Raw genomic sequence first — 16063 nt, forward strand, 5'->3', positions numbered from 1 at the left:
TTTCTTTACGAATTCTTGAAATTCTTCTATTTTGTTGAATGACCATACTTTCCCCTATAAGAATATAGTCAGTTTTTCTGGGTAGTTGATTCTTGGTTGTAGACCTAGTTCCCTTGCTTTCCGGAATATCATATTCCATGCCTTTCAATGCAGCCAGATCCTGAGTTATCCTCACTGTGGTTCCTTGGTATCTGAATGACTTCTTCTTGGCAGCTTGTAATATCTTTTCTTTGGTCTGATAGTTCTTGAATTTGGCTATAACATTCCTGGGTGTTGTCAGTTGGGGATTAAGTACAGGAGGTGATCTGTGGATTCTATCAATCTCCACCTTTCCCTCTTGTTCAAGGATTTTGGGGCAGTTTTCTTTAATAATTTCTTGTAATATAATGTCCAGGCTTTTTCTTTTGTCATGGTCTTCTGGTAGGCCAATAATTCTTAAATTGTCTCTCCTTGAATGATTTTCTAAATCCTCTGTTTTGTGAATGAGATGCTTCATATTTTCCTCAATTTTTTCATTCTTTTGGTTTTGTTTTATAGTGTCTTGATGCCTTGTGAGGTCCCTCGATTCAAGTTGTTGTATTCTGGTTCTTAAAGACTGAATTTCATCCTTAGTTTTTTGGTCGTCCTTTTCCTTTTGGTTGGATTTTCTTTGGAGGTCATCTTTCGTCTTCTTCACCTCATCTTTCATCTGCTTTGCCTCATCTTTCATCTCCTTTGCCTCATTTTCCAGCTGGTTGATTTTGGCTTTCAAGACACTATTTTCTGTTTCCAGATGACTTATCTTAGTTTTTAAGTCCTTTTCCCAATTGTCTTCAGCCTCTCTTAATTGTGTTTTGAATTGCATTTTGAGTTCTTCCAATGCCTGTATCCAATTCGCTGGGATTTCTGATTTTTCCTTTGCTGGGTCATCCCCCTCTGTTTCATTTGCTCTTTGCTCATTACCTGTGCAGAAGCTGTCTATTGTAATTTTTTTTTTCTTTTTCTGTTGTTTGCCTCTCATTTTGTTTTGGTTTTGGGGCTGTCAGTCTCCCCTGTTGGAGCTTTGTCAGATCTCTTGGTACAGTCTCTAGGGGAAGAATGTTAGCTTCCCTGTCCTCTGGAGGCTTTTGATTGGATTGAGTTCAATTGGGTTGGGCTGTATGTGGTATGAAGCACTAAGGATCTGAAGACTTCTGGAAGGCTGGGCTGCCCAGGCTCTCTCCAGTTCTCTCCAGCTGCATCTCCTCTGTCCGCAAGTGCCTTTGCCCACCTCCCTAAACTCTGAGGAGTTCTGATGGGATTAGTTCAACTGGATTGGTCTGGATGTGCCTGAGGCAAGGGTGAGACTGGAGCCCAATGGAGGGATCCAGCCACCGCCTGTTTCTCCCTGGCTTCCTCCATGCTGTCCAAGCTGTCCATGCTCTGAGCCTGGTGCCCCGCTGCTCACAAGGTAGACCCTGCAAACCAGCACCTTTGCCCACTCAGAGGTTCCCGCTGCTGCTGGGGGCTCAGCCCTCTGGGTTGTGGGGGAGGGGTCCTTCCTTGGGTCCTTGGGACCTTTGCTCTGCCTTCCCCTTAGCCCTGAGTATTCTCGGATTCTGGCTTTTGGGGGGGTGTACCTTTTGATTTGAGTCCAGAAGGAGGGTTCCCCACTTCTGTCCTGTTGTTCAGATTGAATTTTGGTGCCCTAGGAGCATTCAGTCTGTATTGGTAAGGAAGGGTCTTCCATGAGGTCTGAACTTTTGCTGCTTGCTAAGCTGCAATCTTGACTCCGCCCTCGAAAACCCCTTCATATTATTTTAGAAAGCAATTCTGCTCATCTTAAATGTATCCTCTTCCATAAAATTTTTATGAAAGAATTTATATTTTAACTGTTGTTTTCCTTGTTCCTCATATATTTTTAGTAGGAAATGAGACAGCATGTTTTGGGGACTAAGGTGGTTAATATTCTTTTCCATGCTGATAAGTAACCATGGATTCTTATTTGCCCAACACACAGGAATATTGGTGTTTGACATCTTATTTTTTTGGAATTTGATTAAACATTATATTGTATTATATTGTAAAAAGTATTTTAAAGAAAAGTAATACTTTCCACCTATATTTCATAAGTGGAATTTAAGTGGAACTATTCAGTAAAATAACCATGAACATTTCATGAAAAGAAAATGAAATTTTTCTGGTATAATATTCCCAAAAAATATATTTTGAAAATAAAATTTATTCCCAACTCATTTTGTTAGAATCTGCATTTTTCCATTTCTACTCTATGTGGTAGAAGAATCAAAATAGATTCCTTTCATTTTTTGAGCCAACATTATTTAGGTATCTAATTGATAGGAATATTAACTATACTTTCCCTCTGAACCTGATTTATGTAAAACATGAGTTCATTAAAAATTGCTGTTTTTTCATTATATGCTATTGTAATTGGTTTTTTTCCTCTAAAGAAATTTTTATTTTAGAATTGGAGCCTATATCTGGCTATAGCTTATTTTAAAACTGAGATTCCATTTGTTTTATATACAGATTTGACATATCATAGTATATCTCATTGGAGAAACCGACTGCTTTGCTGAAAAAATTAATAATATAGGAGTAAAGAAATTTTCAGTAAATTAAAAAGTCTTTGGAATATTTTTAAAGTGTAAGAAAAAGGAGATGAGAAATTATAAATAGTCCAAAACATGCATTATTTTTCACTTGAAACAAGGTCAAGAACTCAATAGATGAGTAGCTGATGAGGATTTGGAATTCCCTCTGGGATTGACAAGGTCAAAGAAGGAAGAACCCTCCTTCCAGAAACTTTTATTTCATAAGGCCCTCTGCTGAGCAACATTAATTAAAAATTCATAGATTGAGAGCTGTAAGGGGTCGTAGAGATCATTTAGTCACAGAATTTCTGTAGGAAGGGAATTTAGCTGCCATCAAATCTAATCAATACCTGAAAAGAATTCCCCATCATAACATAACTAAAAAGTGGTCATCTAACCTCTGCTTAATGATTTCAAATATATGAGAAACTCAATATCTATCTAGAAAGTACAGTCTCCTTTAAAAGCTTTAATTATTGACATTTGTTCCTGACAAAAATATTCTAAATAGCAAACATATTCTATGCATAGACACACTTAAAAAATGAAGATAATAAGTAATATTGCTGCTTTACTCAAGAAATTTTTTAAAGGTGAAAAATAATGTCAGTCTGCACTCAATTCATCAGTTCCTTTTCTGAAGATATATATAGATAGCATTTTCCATCATGGATTCTTTGGAATTGTCTTAAATCATTGCACTGATTAGAGCAATTAAATCTTTAACAGACTTATAATTACAATAATCCTGTTACTTTGTATGAGACTAAGCTTTTAGTGTTTCACAGCACCTGCTTCTGCTGCCTTTTTGGACGTTGGAACAAATTGCTTTCATCTGTTTATTCTGCCAAAAGAAGTTTTTGTATGTTTGGGTTAGACATCCCTTTAACTCACCTATGGGTTTGAAGTCTAACTGTTACCCTCAATCTGGGTTAGCCCTCTCACGAGAATGGTTTTACTGGGGTATTTCCATTATGCACTTTCTTGGAGTCACATATTGTCCCCTAACATTAACTTTGTTATATCATTGATACTTTTTTGTTACATGCACACTATTCTATTAGTTCTGCTAACTTTGAATCAGTTTATATGTCTTCCTCAATTTTTCTGAAATCTTTCCCTTCATCATTTCTTAAAATAGAATACTATTCCATCATAATCACATATTATAGTTTATTCAATCATTCTCCAATTGATGGGCCTATCTACAATTTCCTTTTATTCTATCACAAAAAGAACATATATTTCTATAAATATTTTGGTGAAAAAGGTCCTTTCCCTTTTTGTTGAACTCTTTGGAATCCAGACCCAATAGTGGTATTACTGTGTCAAAGGTTATGCACAGTTTTATAACACTTTGGGTGTAGGTACAAACTGTTTTCCAGAATCATTGAAAAAGTTCACAACTCCACCAAAAATGCATTATGTCCTCATTTTCCCCATATTCCCACCCATATTGTTCCTTTCCCTTTTCTGAAATGTTAGTCAATCTGACAAGTGTGAGGTAGTATTGCTTTAAGTTGTATTTCTGTAATTATTTGTGATTTATTATTTGTGATTTATTATAAAATTTTATTTGACTATTGATAATTTTGATTTCTTATTCTGAAAACTACCTTCTTATAATTTATCCCTTTAACAGTTTATCACTTGGAGAATAGCTCTTCTTTCATATATTAATTTGGCTTACTTGCCCCACTATTTGAGAAATAACTCCAATATCAGATTAATTTACTGGAAAAATTATTTCCCAGATTTGTGCTTTCCTTCAATATTGGTTGCATTGGTTTTGTTTGTGCAATTTTTTTTTCATTTTATGTAATCAAAATAATCCATTTTACCCCTATGTTTTTCCTCTATCTTGTTTGATGCTAAACTACTCTATTATCCATATAGCTGAAATATGAAATTACCTATGTTCACCTAATTAGCTTATTATATAACTCTTTTGTCTAAATCATGTACCTAGTTTGACCTTATTTTAGGCATATGATTTAAGATTTTCATTTATGACTACTTTCTGCCAAATTGCTTTTCAATTTTTCCAGCAACTTTTAAAAAAATCAAATACTAAGTTTCTGTCCCCAGAATTTGGATCTTTGGGTTTATCAAACATGAGATTACTATGGTCATTTACTATTGTATATTGTATACCTTCTTAATCTATTCCACCAAACAATAATTCTATTTCTTATTCTTGACTAGGGTTTTAAAGGATACCACTTCATAATATAGTTGAAATTTGTACTGCTATGGTAACTTCCTTTACGATTTTTCTGTGGATTTTCTTGCTATTCTTGATCTTTTCTTTTACTAGATAAGTTCTATTATCTTTCTAACTCCCATAACATAGTTTTTTGGTAATTTGATTAGAATGGGACTGAATAAGTGCAATAGAGGGGTTTTATGTGGAGAGAGAGGAGAGAGAGAGAATAGAGTCTTCCATCCCTCAAGGGAAGAGGAGATGATAGTAGTCTTGAACCAACAGATAGAAGGAAGGTAAGTCTGTTGCTCTCCCCCTTCTAATCCTTTTTAGTTATAGCTCCTCACTAAGCCTTCCTGTTTACTGCCCATTGCTTGGCTTTTTCTAAATAGCAGACTTCTTTTAGCTAGGGAGAGAAATCACTTCTGTCTCCCCCTCTCAGTTGTAACTTCCCTTCCCCAAGTCTTGAGTCAGTTGAGGTTTTTAGTGAGTTTATTCTAACAATAGGGATAAAGGATAAGATAGAATATTTGGTAAATTAGGGTCAGGGGGGAAAAGGGGAAAAGGGATCAATAGCTGTCTAAACTCTTCCTCCTAAATTTAGGTAATCGAGGTTTGGCATCCTGAGTGCCTGAGATGTTCAGAGTTATGAACCCTGGCTTTGGCCCTGCACAGCAGGTGTCCCCAAATTCAAGGTAAAAAGAGATTAGGAGAAATCTTCAGGTGGATTCACTTTCTCTGCAATCCTCTGTCCACTGGCTGGCTTGGGAGGATGGGGATTAGGTTCAGGGAAAGGAAAGACTGAAGAGACTGGGATCCAGTCAGATACTGACCTTCACCTCAGGAGGGCTCCAGTCAAAAGAACCCATACCAACTTCCTCTTCCTGGGTTGTTGTTTTTCCAAGGTTCCAAATCCTTCCTTTTCCCATCCCCCCTGCTGCTGCTAGAATCTTTGCAATTTCTCCAGGCTTTTCAATTTTCAAAAGTTTCTGGATTTGTCTCTCTCACATTAGTAAATTAATTTAGCTAGAATTATCATTTTTATTATACTAGCTATGCCTACTCAAAAACAAATAATTTGTATGCAATTATTTAGATATGTCTATATTTGTATGAAAAGTACTTAAAATTATGTCCATGTAGTTCCTGGGTGTATCTCCCAATTATATAATATTATCTGAAATTATTTTAAATGGAATTTCTCTATCTCTTCTTGCTGCTTTTTATTGGTAATATATAGAAACTGTGATGATGTATATGAGTTTATTCTTTGCTCTATTACTTTGTAAGTTTCTTAGTTGATTCTATAGGCTTCACTAAGAATACCTTCATCATTTACAAAGAAAAGTAGTTTCTTTATTGCCTATTCTTATTCTTTCAATAGTTTTTTTTTCTTGTTATATCTATACTTAAATTTTTTGCATGATACTATAAAATGATAGATATTTTTATTTCACCCTGGATCTTGTAAAATTATACTTATATGTCAAATAATAAAATTATTATATTTATAGGGGGAAATCAACAGAATATAACAGTATTTAAAACCCAGTACATTAAAATGATTCAGTATAACAGAATAGTATTGAATACATTAATATATGAACTTAAAACAACAAAATTAATTCTTAAACAAAACAATCAGCAAAATACAATAAAATACAGAGACTTTCATTTAAAGAAATGGAGTCTGAAAAAGCTTAGAAATTTAACCTCCAGTCTCTTTAAAGTTCCTTTTTCTATCCTCAGATTCCTTTTGTCAATGCTCTGGGATTTTCCATAGTGAAGGAGAACATGGGTTTGAGGAATCCCAAACTGGATGAATTGTAGAGACTGGGCAGGCCCAAATGGCAAAGGGTTGCAGGGATTTTCAAGAGAAGTAAAAGGATCATGAATGGTAGAAACTGCTTGAAATTGACAATGCACTACTCTTTTATAGAGTACTCCATGCTTACAATCAACTTCCTGTTTGGAAGTATATCTTCCTTCTCTTAATCCCCACCCCCCACAGGTCCCCTGCTACATAGAGGCTAATTGTTGCCTAAGGAAAGAACACCCCAGTTTTTTTACCATCTGCCCTGACTCCTAACTTCTTGGCAGTAGCAATCAGCAACAGTGTTGGGATTCTTTTCAGAGGCCAATTTTAGGAGCAGAGCAGATCAGGGGGAAGATTTCTGAAGCCTGGGGGCTGGGGCTGGGGCTGGGTGAGCCATCTGTGTCAAGAAGGTCAGGAGTGGATGGCTGGGACAACTCAGGAGTGGGCAGCAGTAATAGGAGCAAGAATAGAAGAAAGTTGCTGGGATTTAGTAGCAGGAGCAAGAAGAATTAGGAGAAGCAGCTTTGAGAGGGTGGGAGGGTGGGTGGGGTGGGCAAAAAGCCTTGGCAGGAGAAATGTCACTTAAAAGAATTATCTAGGCTATCATAAAAAAAAAATTCAGAATAATTCTCATCCCTTCTGGTCACCAATGGTAAAAATTATATTTATGTCTCAAATAATAAAATTGTTATATTTTAGGAGATTTATTTAAAATGATCATTAGAAATCAAGGAATAAAGAGTATACAAAATAAAAACCACATGCCCATGGCTGGTTAGCCATTTTCAGTCATCCTCATTCACCACCATCACTGCTGATTTCTCTATCATGTCCAAAAGAGAGAGTCTGGGAGGTGTTACCACCAGTTAAATACCAATAACATGATCTTGCCAATGTGGAGACACAGGAGAGATTATAGGGAATTTTAGGAAATACTAAAGACTTCTGGGAAATGAAGTCAAGGGTTCAAAATCTCCATTTATACAATCTTAATGGAAAGGCTTCCAGTCTTCCACAGTATAAATAATACTTGCTCTTATTTTAGACAGATATTGCTTACCATTTTGAGAAAAGTTCTATTGATTCTTATGATTTCTAGTGTTTTAATAGGAATGAATGTTGTATTTTCTCAAAAGCTTTTTTCTGGGTATATTGAAATAATCATATAATTTTCATTGTAGATGTGGTAGAATTTATAATTTTCCTAATAAAAAAAATAGGCATGCATCTCTGATATAAATGGCACCTAATCAAATTGCTTCTTATTTTGATATATTGCTATAATCTCTATGTTAATATTTTATTTTAAAAATGTACCAATATTCATTAAGCAAATTGGTTTGTGGTTTCCTTACTCTCTTTATATTCTATCTGATTTAGGGTTGAAGACCTTATTTGTTTCACAGAAGAAATTTCATACATTTCCAATTTAGTTAAAAAATAACTATAAAGTATTGGAATTAATTGTTTCTTAATGTTTGGTAGAATTCACTTGTGAATCTTCTTGGTGCTAGGGATTTTTTCTTATGGAGCTCTTTTAGAGCTTCTTTGATTTATCTTTCTAAGACTTATTTAAATATTATTGTTTTCCTTTTAATTTAATCTGAATAATTTATAATTTTCTAAAGGTTCAACTCTTTTTACTTAGAATATCAGTTTTATTGGCATAAAAGTGGTCAAAATTATTCCAACTAATTGCTTCAATTTCATCTTAATTTTTGACTTGTTCATACTTTTAATTTTTCTTCTTTTTAAAAATCAAATTAACCAATAGTTTAACCATATTTATTTTTTTTTACTATTATTGTTTGTTTGTTTGTTTTTATTTGGTTACAATACTCACTTTATTTCCCTCCCTTCCCTCCACCCACCCTTCCAGCAGCTGATGCAGAATTTCATTGGATATTACTTGTGTCCTTGATCAGAACCTATTTCCATGTTGTTGTTTGCACTAGGATGTTCATTTAGAGTCTACATCTCCAACCATATCCCTTCGACTTACGCTTTCAAGCAGTTGTTTTTCCTTTGGTGTTTTCACTCCCCCAGTGTTTCCTATGAGTGTGGATAGTGGTTTTTCTTGTAGATTCCTCTAAGTTGTTCAGGATCACTGCATTGCCACTAATGGAGAAGTTCATTACATTCTATTGTACCACAGTGTATCAGTCTCTGTGTACAATATTTTCCTAATTCTGCTCCTCTCACTCTGCATCAATTCCTGGAGGTTGTTCCAGTCTCCATGGAATTCCTCAACTTTATTATTCCTTTGAGCACAATATTATTCCATCACCAACAGATACCACAATTTGTTCAGTCATTCCTCAATTGAAGGGCATCTCCTCATTTTCCAATATTTTGCCAACACAAAGAACACAGATGTAATCAAAATTATTGATTTTACATTTTGTGATTTTTTTCTAGCTCTTGCTTGGTTTTAAATTCTTTCCTTTACCAAAGATCTGACAAGTATACTATTCTGTGTTTGCCTAATCTGCTTATAGATTCGTTCTTTATATTCAGGTCATTCACCCATTCTGAGTTTATCTTGGTGTAGGGTGTGAGATGTTGATCCAAACCTAATCTCACCCATAGTGTCTTCCAATTTTCCCAGCATTTTTTCATCAAATACTGGGTTTTGGTCCCCCAAACCGGGATCTTTGGGTTTATCATTGCTGTGGTCATTAACCACTAGTCTAATCCACTGATCCTCCTTACTGTCTCTTAGCCAGTGCCAAATTGTTCTGATGACCACTGCTTTGTAATATAGTTTGAGATCTGGGACTGCAAGTCTCCCTTCATTTGCATTTTTTTCATGATTTCCCTGGATATCCTTGATCTTTTGTTCTTTCAAATGAATTTTGATATTTTTTTTTTAAGGCAGTATAAAAAGTTTTTTTGTAGTTCAATGGGTATGGCACTAAATAAGTAAATTAATTTGGACAGGATTGTCATTTTTATTATGTTAGCTCATCCTACCTATGAGCAATCAATGTTTCACAACTGTTTAGATCTAGTTTTAATTGTGTGGAGAGTATTTTGTAGTTGTCTTCATATAGTTCCTGTATTTGTCTTGGCAGATATATTCCTAAGAATTTTGTATTGTATAGTGTAATTTTAACTGGAATTTCTCTTTCTAATTCTTTCTACTGAAATGGGTTGGAGATATATAGAAATGCTCATGACTTATGTGGGGTTTTTTTGTATCCTGAGACTGTTAAAATTGTTGATTATTTTGACTAGCTTTTTGGTTGATTCTCTGGGATTCTTTAAGTAGACCATCATATCATCTGCAAAGAGTGATAGCTTGGTCTCCATATTACCAATTTTAATACCTTCAATTACTTTTTCTTCTCTAATTACTACTGCTAGAGATTCTAATACAATGTTAAATAATAGAGGTGATAATGGGCATCCTTTTTTCACTCCTGATATTATTGGAAAGTTTATCCCCATTATGGATGATGTTTGCTGATGGTTTTAGATATATACTGTTTATTATTTTTCAGAAAGGACCTTCTATTTCTATACTTTCTACTGTTTTCAATAGGAACAGGTGTTGTATTTTGTCAAGGGCTTTTTTTCTGAATTAATTGAGATAATCATGTGATTTTTGTCAGTTTGCATGATAATATGGTCACATATGCGGATAGTTTTCCTAATATTGAACCATCCTTGCATTCCTGGTATGAATCATATTTGGTCATAGTGAATAACCCTTGTGATGACTTGCTGGAGTCTTTTTGCTTGTATCCTATTTAAGATTTTTGCATCTATATTCATTAGGGAAATTGGTCTATAGTTTTCTTTCTCTATTTTTGATTTACCTGGTTTTGAGATCAGTACCATATTTGTGTCATAAAATAAATTTGGTAAAACTCCTTCTTTGCTTGTTCTGTCAAGTAGTTTGTATACTATTCAGATTACTTGTCCTTTGAAGGTTTGATAAAATTTATTTGTGAATCATCTGGACCTGGGGATTTTTTCTTAGGGAGTTCTTTGATGGTTTGTTCAAATTCTTTTTCTGATATGGGGTTGTTTAGGTAATCTATTTTTTCCTCTGTTAATCTAGGCAATTTCTATTTTTGTAAGTAATCATCCATATCACCTAGATTGCCATATATTTTGCCATATAATTGGGCATAATAGTTTTTAATGATTGCCTTAATTTCCTCTTCATTAGAGGTGAGGTTTCCCTTTTCATCTTGGATACTGTCAATTTGGTTTTCTTCTTTCCTTTTTTACAATACTTTGAACAGTACCTTTTCTACTTTATTTGTTTTTCAAAGTACAAGCTTCTAGTTTTATTTATTAAATCAATAGTTCTTTGACTTTAAATTTTATTAATTTCTCCTTTGATTTTTAGGATCTCTAATTTAGTCTTCATCTGAGGATTTTTTAAATTTGTTCACTTTCTAATTCTTTAATTTGCATGCCCCATTCATTGACCCCTGCTCTCCTTAATTTGTTAATATATTAAATCAAGGATATAAATTTCCCCCTGAGTATTGCTTTAGGAGTATCCCATTGGTTTTGAAAGGATGTCTCATCATTGTTATTTTCTTCAATGAAGTTACTAATTGTTTCTATGATTTGTTCTTTGACTAACTGGTTTTGGAGAATTATATTATTTAATTTCTAATTAATTTTTAATTTACCTCTCCATGTACCCTTACTAATTATTATTTTCATTGCACTGTGATCTGAGAAGGTTGTATTTATTATTTCTGCTCTTTTGCACGTTTGCAATGTTTTTATGCTCTAATACATGTTCAATCATTGTGAATATACCAATTGCTGCTGAAAAGAAGGCGTATACCTTTTTGTCCCTAATTATTTTTCTCCACATGTCTACTAACTCTATTTTTTCTAAGATTTCATTCACTTCTCTTACCTCTTTCTTATTTATTTTTTTGGTTTGATTTATCTAGTTCAGATAGAGGAAGGTTCAGGTCTCCCACTAGTATAGATTTTCTATATATTTTATCCTTGAGCTCCACTAGTTTCTCCTTTAGAAATTTGGATTCTTTACCATTTGGTGCATACATATTCTGCATGTATATTCCCTCATTGTCTATACTGCCTTTTATCAGGATTTAATTATCTTCCCTATCTCTTTTAACTAGATTTAATTTTACTTTGGCTTTGACAGATTTCATGATTGTGACTCCCGACTTCTTTTTTATCATTTGATACCCAATAGATTTGGCTCCATCCTCTTATTTTCACACTGTGTGTATGTACCCTCCTTACGTGTGTTTATTGCAGACAGCATATGGTAGGGTTTTGGATTCTAATCCACTCTGCTATTAGCTTGCGTTTTATGGATGATTTCATTCCATTCACATTCATAGTTATGATTACCAACTGGGTATTTCCCAGCATTTTGATTTCTACTCCTAGTCCTGCCTTTTCTTCTTTCACTATTTACTTCTACACCAATGTTTGCTTTTAATTGGTCCCCCTAGTTCCCTCCCTTATTTTACTTCCCTTTCTACCCCCCTCCCTTCTTATTCCCCCACCCTTATTTTCCTTGCAGTCTTTTTAAAACTACTCCCCACCCTCTTCCTCTCTTATATTGTTTCCCTCCCCACCAGTCAGTTTATATACCAGTCAATATAATCCCTTATAGGGTGCAAATCACTGACACAATATATTGGATTGTTCTTCCCTCTTTGGGTCAATTTTAATGCATGTAAAAGTTGAGTATTTCCTGTCTCCAACAACTTTACCCTTCAAGTGTATTTATGTTCTCCCCTCTCCCACCATGAGCTTCTTTGTGACATCTTAATTTATCCTGTTTTGTTTCTTTTCCCATTTCTTTTGGTATTAACCTCTTTTTTATGTTCTAGTTGTATATATATATATATATATATATATATATATATATATATATATATATATATATGTGTGTGTGTGTGTGTGTGTGTGTGTGTGTATTGTATTACATGAATATGTATTTATGCATACATATTTATATACCTATTTATGTCTTGTTATTTCATCCTATACAGTATGTCACTGTTCCCTCTAAGTGTAATTCTTCCAGCTGCCCAGGTGATAACAACAGTTTTTAAGAGTTACCAATGACCTCTTTTCTTATAGGGATACATATAATTTTCACTTATTGAGTCTCTTACAAAAAGTTTTTTTTCTTTTCTTAATTTTTCTTTTTTTTTCTTTTTCCCCACTTTTTAAATTACCTTTTGATGGTTCTCATGTCCTGTGCTTGGACATCAAATTTTCTGTTCATGCCTGGTCTTTTCTTTACAAATTCTTGGGATTCTTCTATTTTGTTGAATGACCATAATTTCCCCTGGTAGAATATAGTCAGTTTTCCTGGGTAGTTGATTCTTGGTTGTAGACCTAGTTCCCTTGCTTTCCAGAATATCATATTCAATGCCTTTCGGTCCTTTAATGTGGATGCAAACTGATCCTGTGTTAATCTCCCTGCGGTTCCATGGTATCTGAATGACTTTTTCTTAGCAGCTTGTAATTTTTTTTTCTTTTGTCTGATAGTTCTTGAATTTGTCCATAAGATTCCTGGGTGTTGTCAGTTGGGGATTAAGTACAGGAGGTGATCTGTGGATTCTTTCTACCTCCACTTTTCCCTATTGTTCTAGAATATCAGGGCAGTTTTCGTGAATAATTTCCTTTAGTATTATGTCCAGGCTTTTTCTTTTGTCATGGTCTTTTGGTAGACCAATGATTCTTAAATTGTCTCTCCTCAAATGATTTTCTAAATCTTCTGTTTGTGAATGAGATGTTTCATATTTTCCTCAATTTTTTCATTTTTTTTATAGTGTCCTGCTGCCTTGTGAGGTCACTTGAATCTAGTTGTTGTATTCTGGTTCTTAAGACTGGATTTCATCATTGGCTTTTTGGTCATCCTTCTCCTTCTGGTCTGATTTTATTTGGAGGTCTTCTTTCTTCCTCTTTGCCTCATTTTTTGTCTCCTTTGCCTCATTTTCCAGCTGGTTTATTTTGGTTTTCAAGACACTATTTTCTGTTTCCAGATGATTTATCTTAGTTTTTAAGTTCTTTTCCCAATTGTCTTCAGCCTCTCTTAATTGCGTTTTTGAAATGCATTTTGAGGTCTTCCAAAACCTGTGCCCACTTCACTGGGATTTCTGATTTTTCCCTTGCTGATCCCTCTCCCCCTGTTTTGTTCACTCTTTGTTTGTTACCTGTACAGAAGCTGTCTATTGTAATTTTTTTCTTTTTTATGTCGTTTGCTCATATTTACTCCTTCTTTACTCCCCATATTTGTGCTCTTGCTCCTCTCATTTTTTTGTTTTGGGGTGGTTTCTGTCAGGCTCCCCTCTTAGAGCTTTGACAGAAGGTCTCTCCCTGAATTCTGTGGGGGAGGGGTATTGTAGTTTGAGCTTCCCTGTCCTCTGGAGACTTTTGATTGGATTAAATTAAAGTCCAGAAGTCTGTGAGGGAGGGTTTTTGGAGTGTGGGCTTCTCTTACCTTTGAAGACTTTTGATGGCATTAAGTGCATCTGGGTTGGGCTGGATGTGCCCTGAGTCAAAAACCTCTTGGAAAGCTAGAACAATATGGAGGGTCTTCATAGCTCTGTCTAGGGTGCCAGGACTGTGCTCCCTCTCCATCTCCTTCCCCACCACCTCTGTTCAATGCTCTGAACCTGTCACAGAGCTGCCCTCAAGGTACACCCTCCAGACCAGTGGCTTTGCCTGCCCAGAGATTCTTTCTGCCACTGGAGGCTTAGCATTCTAGATCGGAGTGGGGGAGGGTCCTGGCACCTTCCTTATGCCTTTCCCTTAAACCGAGTGTTCTTGGATTCTGGCTTTTTGGGGGCATACCTTTTGGATTGAGTCAAGCAGGAGGGTTCCCTGGCTCTGTCTTGTTGTTAGGTTTTATTTTCAGTCTCTTAGGAGCAGTCAGTTTGTGATCCGTAAGGAAGGGTTTTCAGAAGTCTGAATTTCTGCTGCTTCTAAGCTGCCATCTTGACTCTGCCCCCCTCAATAATTTACCCAGATTATTTTTTTTCTTTCCCAAACCACATTCTAGTTTTATTTATTAGTACAATGGCTTTTTATAATACTAATTTTTATTAATTTCTTATTTAACTGTCAACATTTTTATCTTCTTGTTGAATTCAGCATTTTTAATTTGTGCTTTTTAAACTGTTTATTCTTTAGGTGCATGCCCAGGTCATTGATGTAATTTTTCTATTTTATTTATATTAGGTTTTAGAAATATAAATATTTCCCTAACTACTGATTTGGCCTCAATCCATGAATTTTATGTCATTTCTCTTTTGTCATTTTGTTTAACAAAACTATTGATTGTTCCTATTTGTTTTTTTTTTGACTCATTCTTTAGCATTATATTCCTTAGTTTCCAATTAATTTTTAATCTATACTTCAAATACTCTTTCTGAGTGTAATTTTTATTGTTTTATGGTCTATAAAATGTTCATTTAGTATTTCTGTTTTTCTGCATCTGGTTGTGAGGATTTTATACATTAGTTTGTGGTTATTTTTTTGTGAAGGTGACTTGAACAGCTGAGAAAAAAAATCTGTCTATTCAGTTTCCATTTTTGCAAAAGTCAATCATACCTATCTTTTCCAAAACTCTGTTAATTTCCTTGGCTTATTTCACATTTATATAATTATTATGTTTAGTTCTGAGAGGAGAAAGTTTAAGTCCCCACTAATATAAGTTTATTCATTTCCCTCCTATAACTAATTTAACCTTTCCTTTAAAATTTTGGCTGTTGTGTCATGTGATGAATATGTTTTAAATGGAGATTCCATCATTGTCTCTGGTACATTTTAGCAAAAAGTGTAGTATCCCTGCCTATATCTTTTAATCCATTCTATTTTACTTTATTTATTTACATTCTATTATTTTGTTTCAGATCATGATGATCTTTCCTGTCATTTTTTAAACTTCAGCAGAAGTATAATAGATTCTTCTATAGCCCCCTGTTCTAATTCTTTCTTATTCTGTTTCAAATATGTTTTTTTTTGTAAATAACACATTGTTGGACTAAGTTTCTAATATATTTTTCTATCTGTGTCTATTATATGGGTGGGTTTTATTTTCATTCAGTTTTCTAACTAACTCTATATTCTCCTCCATACTATTTTCTTCTCAACTTTCTCTCTTTCTTTCTTTCTTTCTTTCTTTCTTTCTTTCTTTCTTTCTTTCTTTCTTTCTTTCTTTCTTTCTTTCTTTCTTTCTTTCTTTCTTTCTTTCTTTCTTTCTTTCTTTCTTTCTTTCTTTCTTTCTTTCTTTCTTTCTTTCTTTCTTTCTTTCTTTCTTTCTTTCTTTCTTTCTCTCTCTCTCTCTCTCTCTCTCTCTCTCTCTCTCTCTCTTTCTTCTTTAGTTACATAAACATTTTGAGATATAAATATTTCCATAAGTACTGCTTTTTTTTTACTCCTGACCACTACCTCTCTCTTGCCACCACTGCCCACTTTCTCTTGTCTTTTTCCCTCTTCCTA

This window comes from Monodelphis domestica, chromosome 3, assembly GCF_027887165.1.
Source record: "Monodelphis domestica isolate mMonDom1 chromosome 3, mMonDom1.pri, whole genome shotgun sequence".
Lineage (NCBI taxonomy): Eukaryota > Metazoa > Chordata > Mammalia > Didelphimorphia > Didelphidae > Monodelphis > Monodelphis domestica.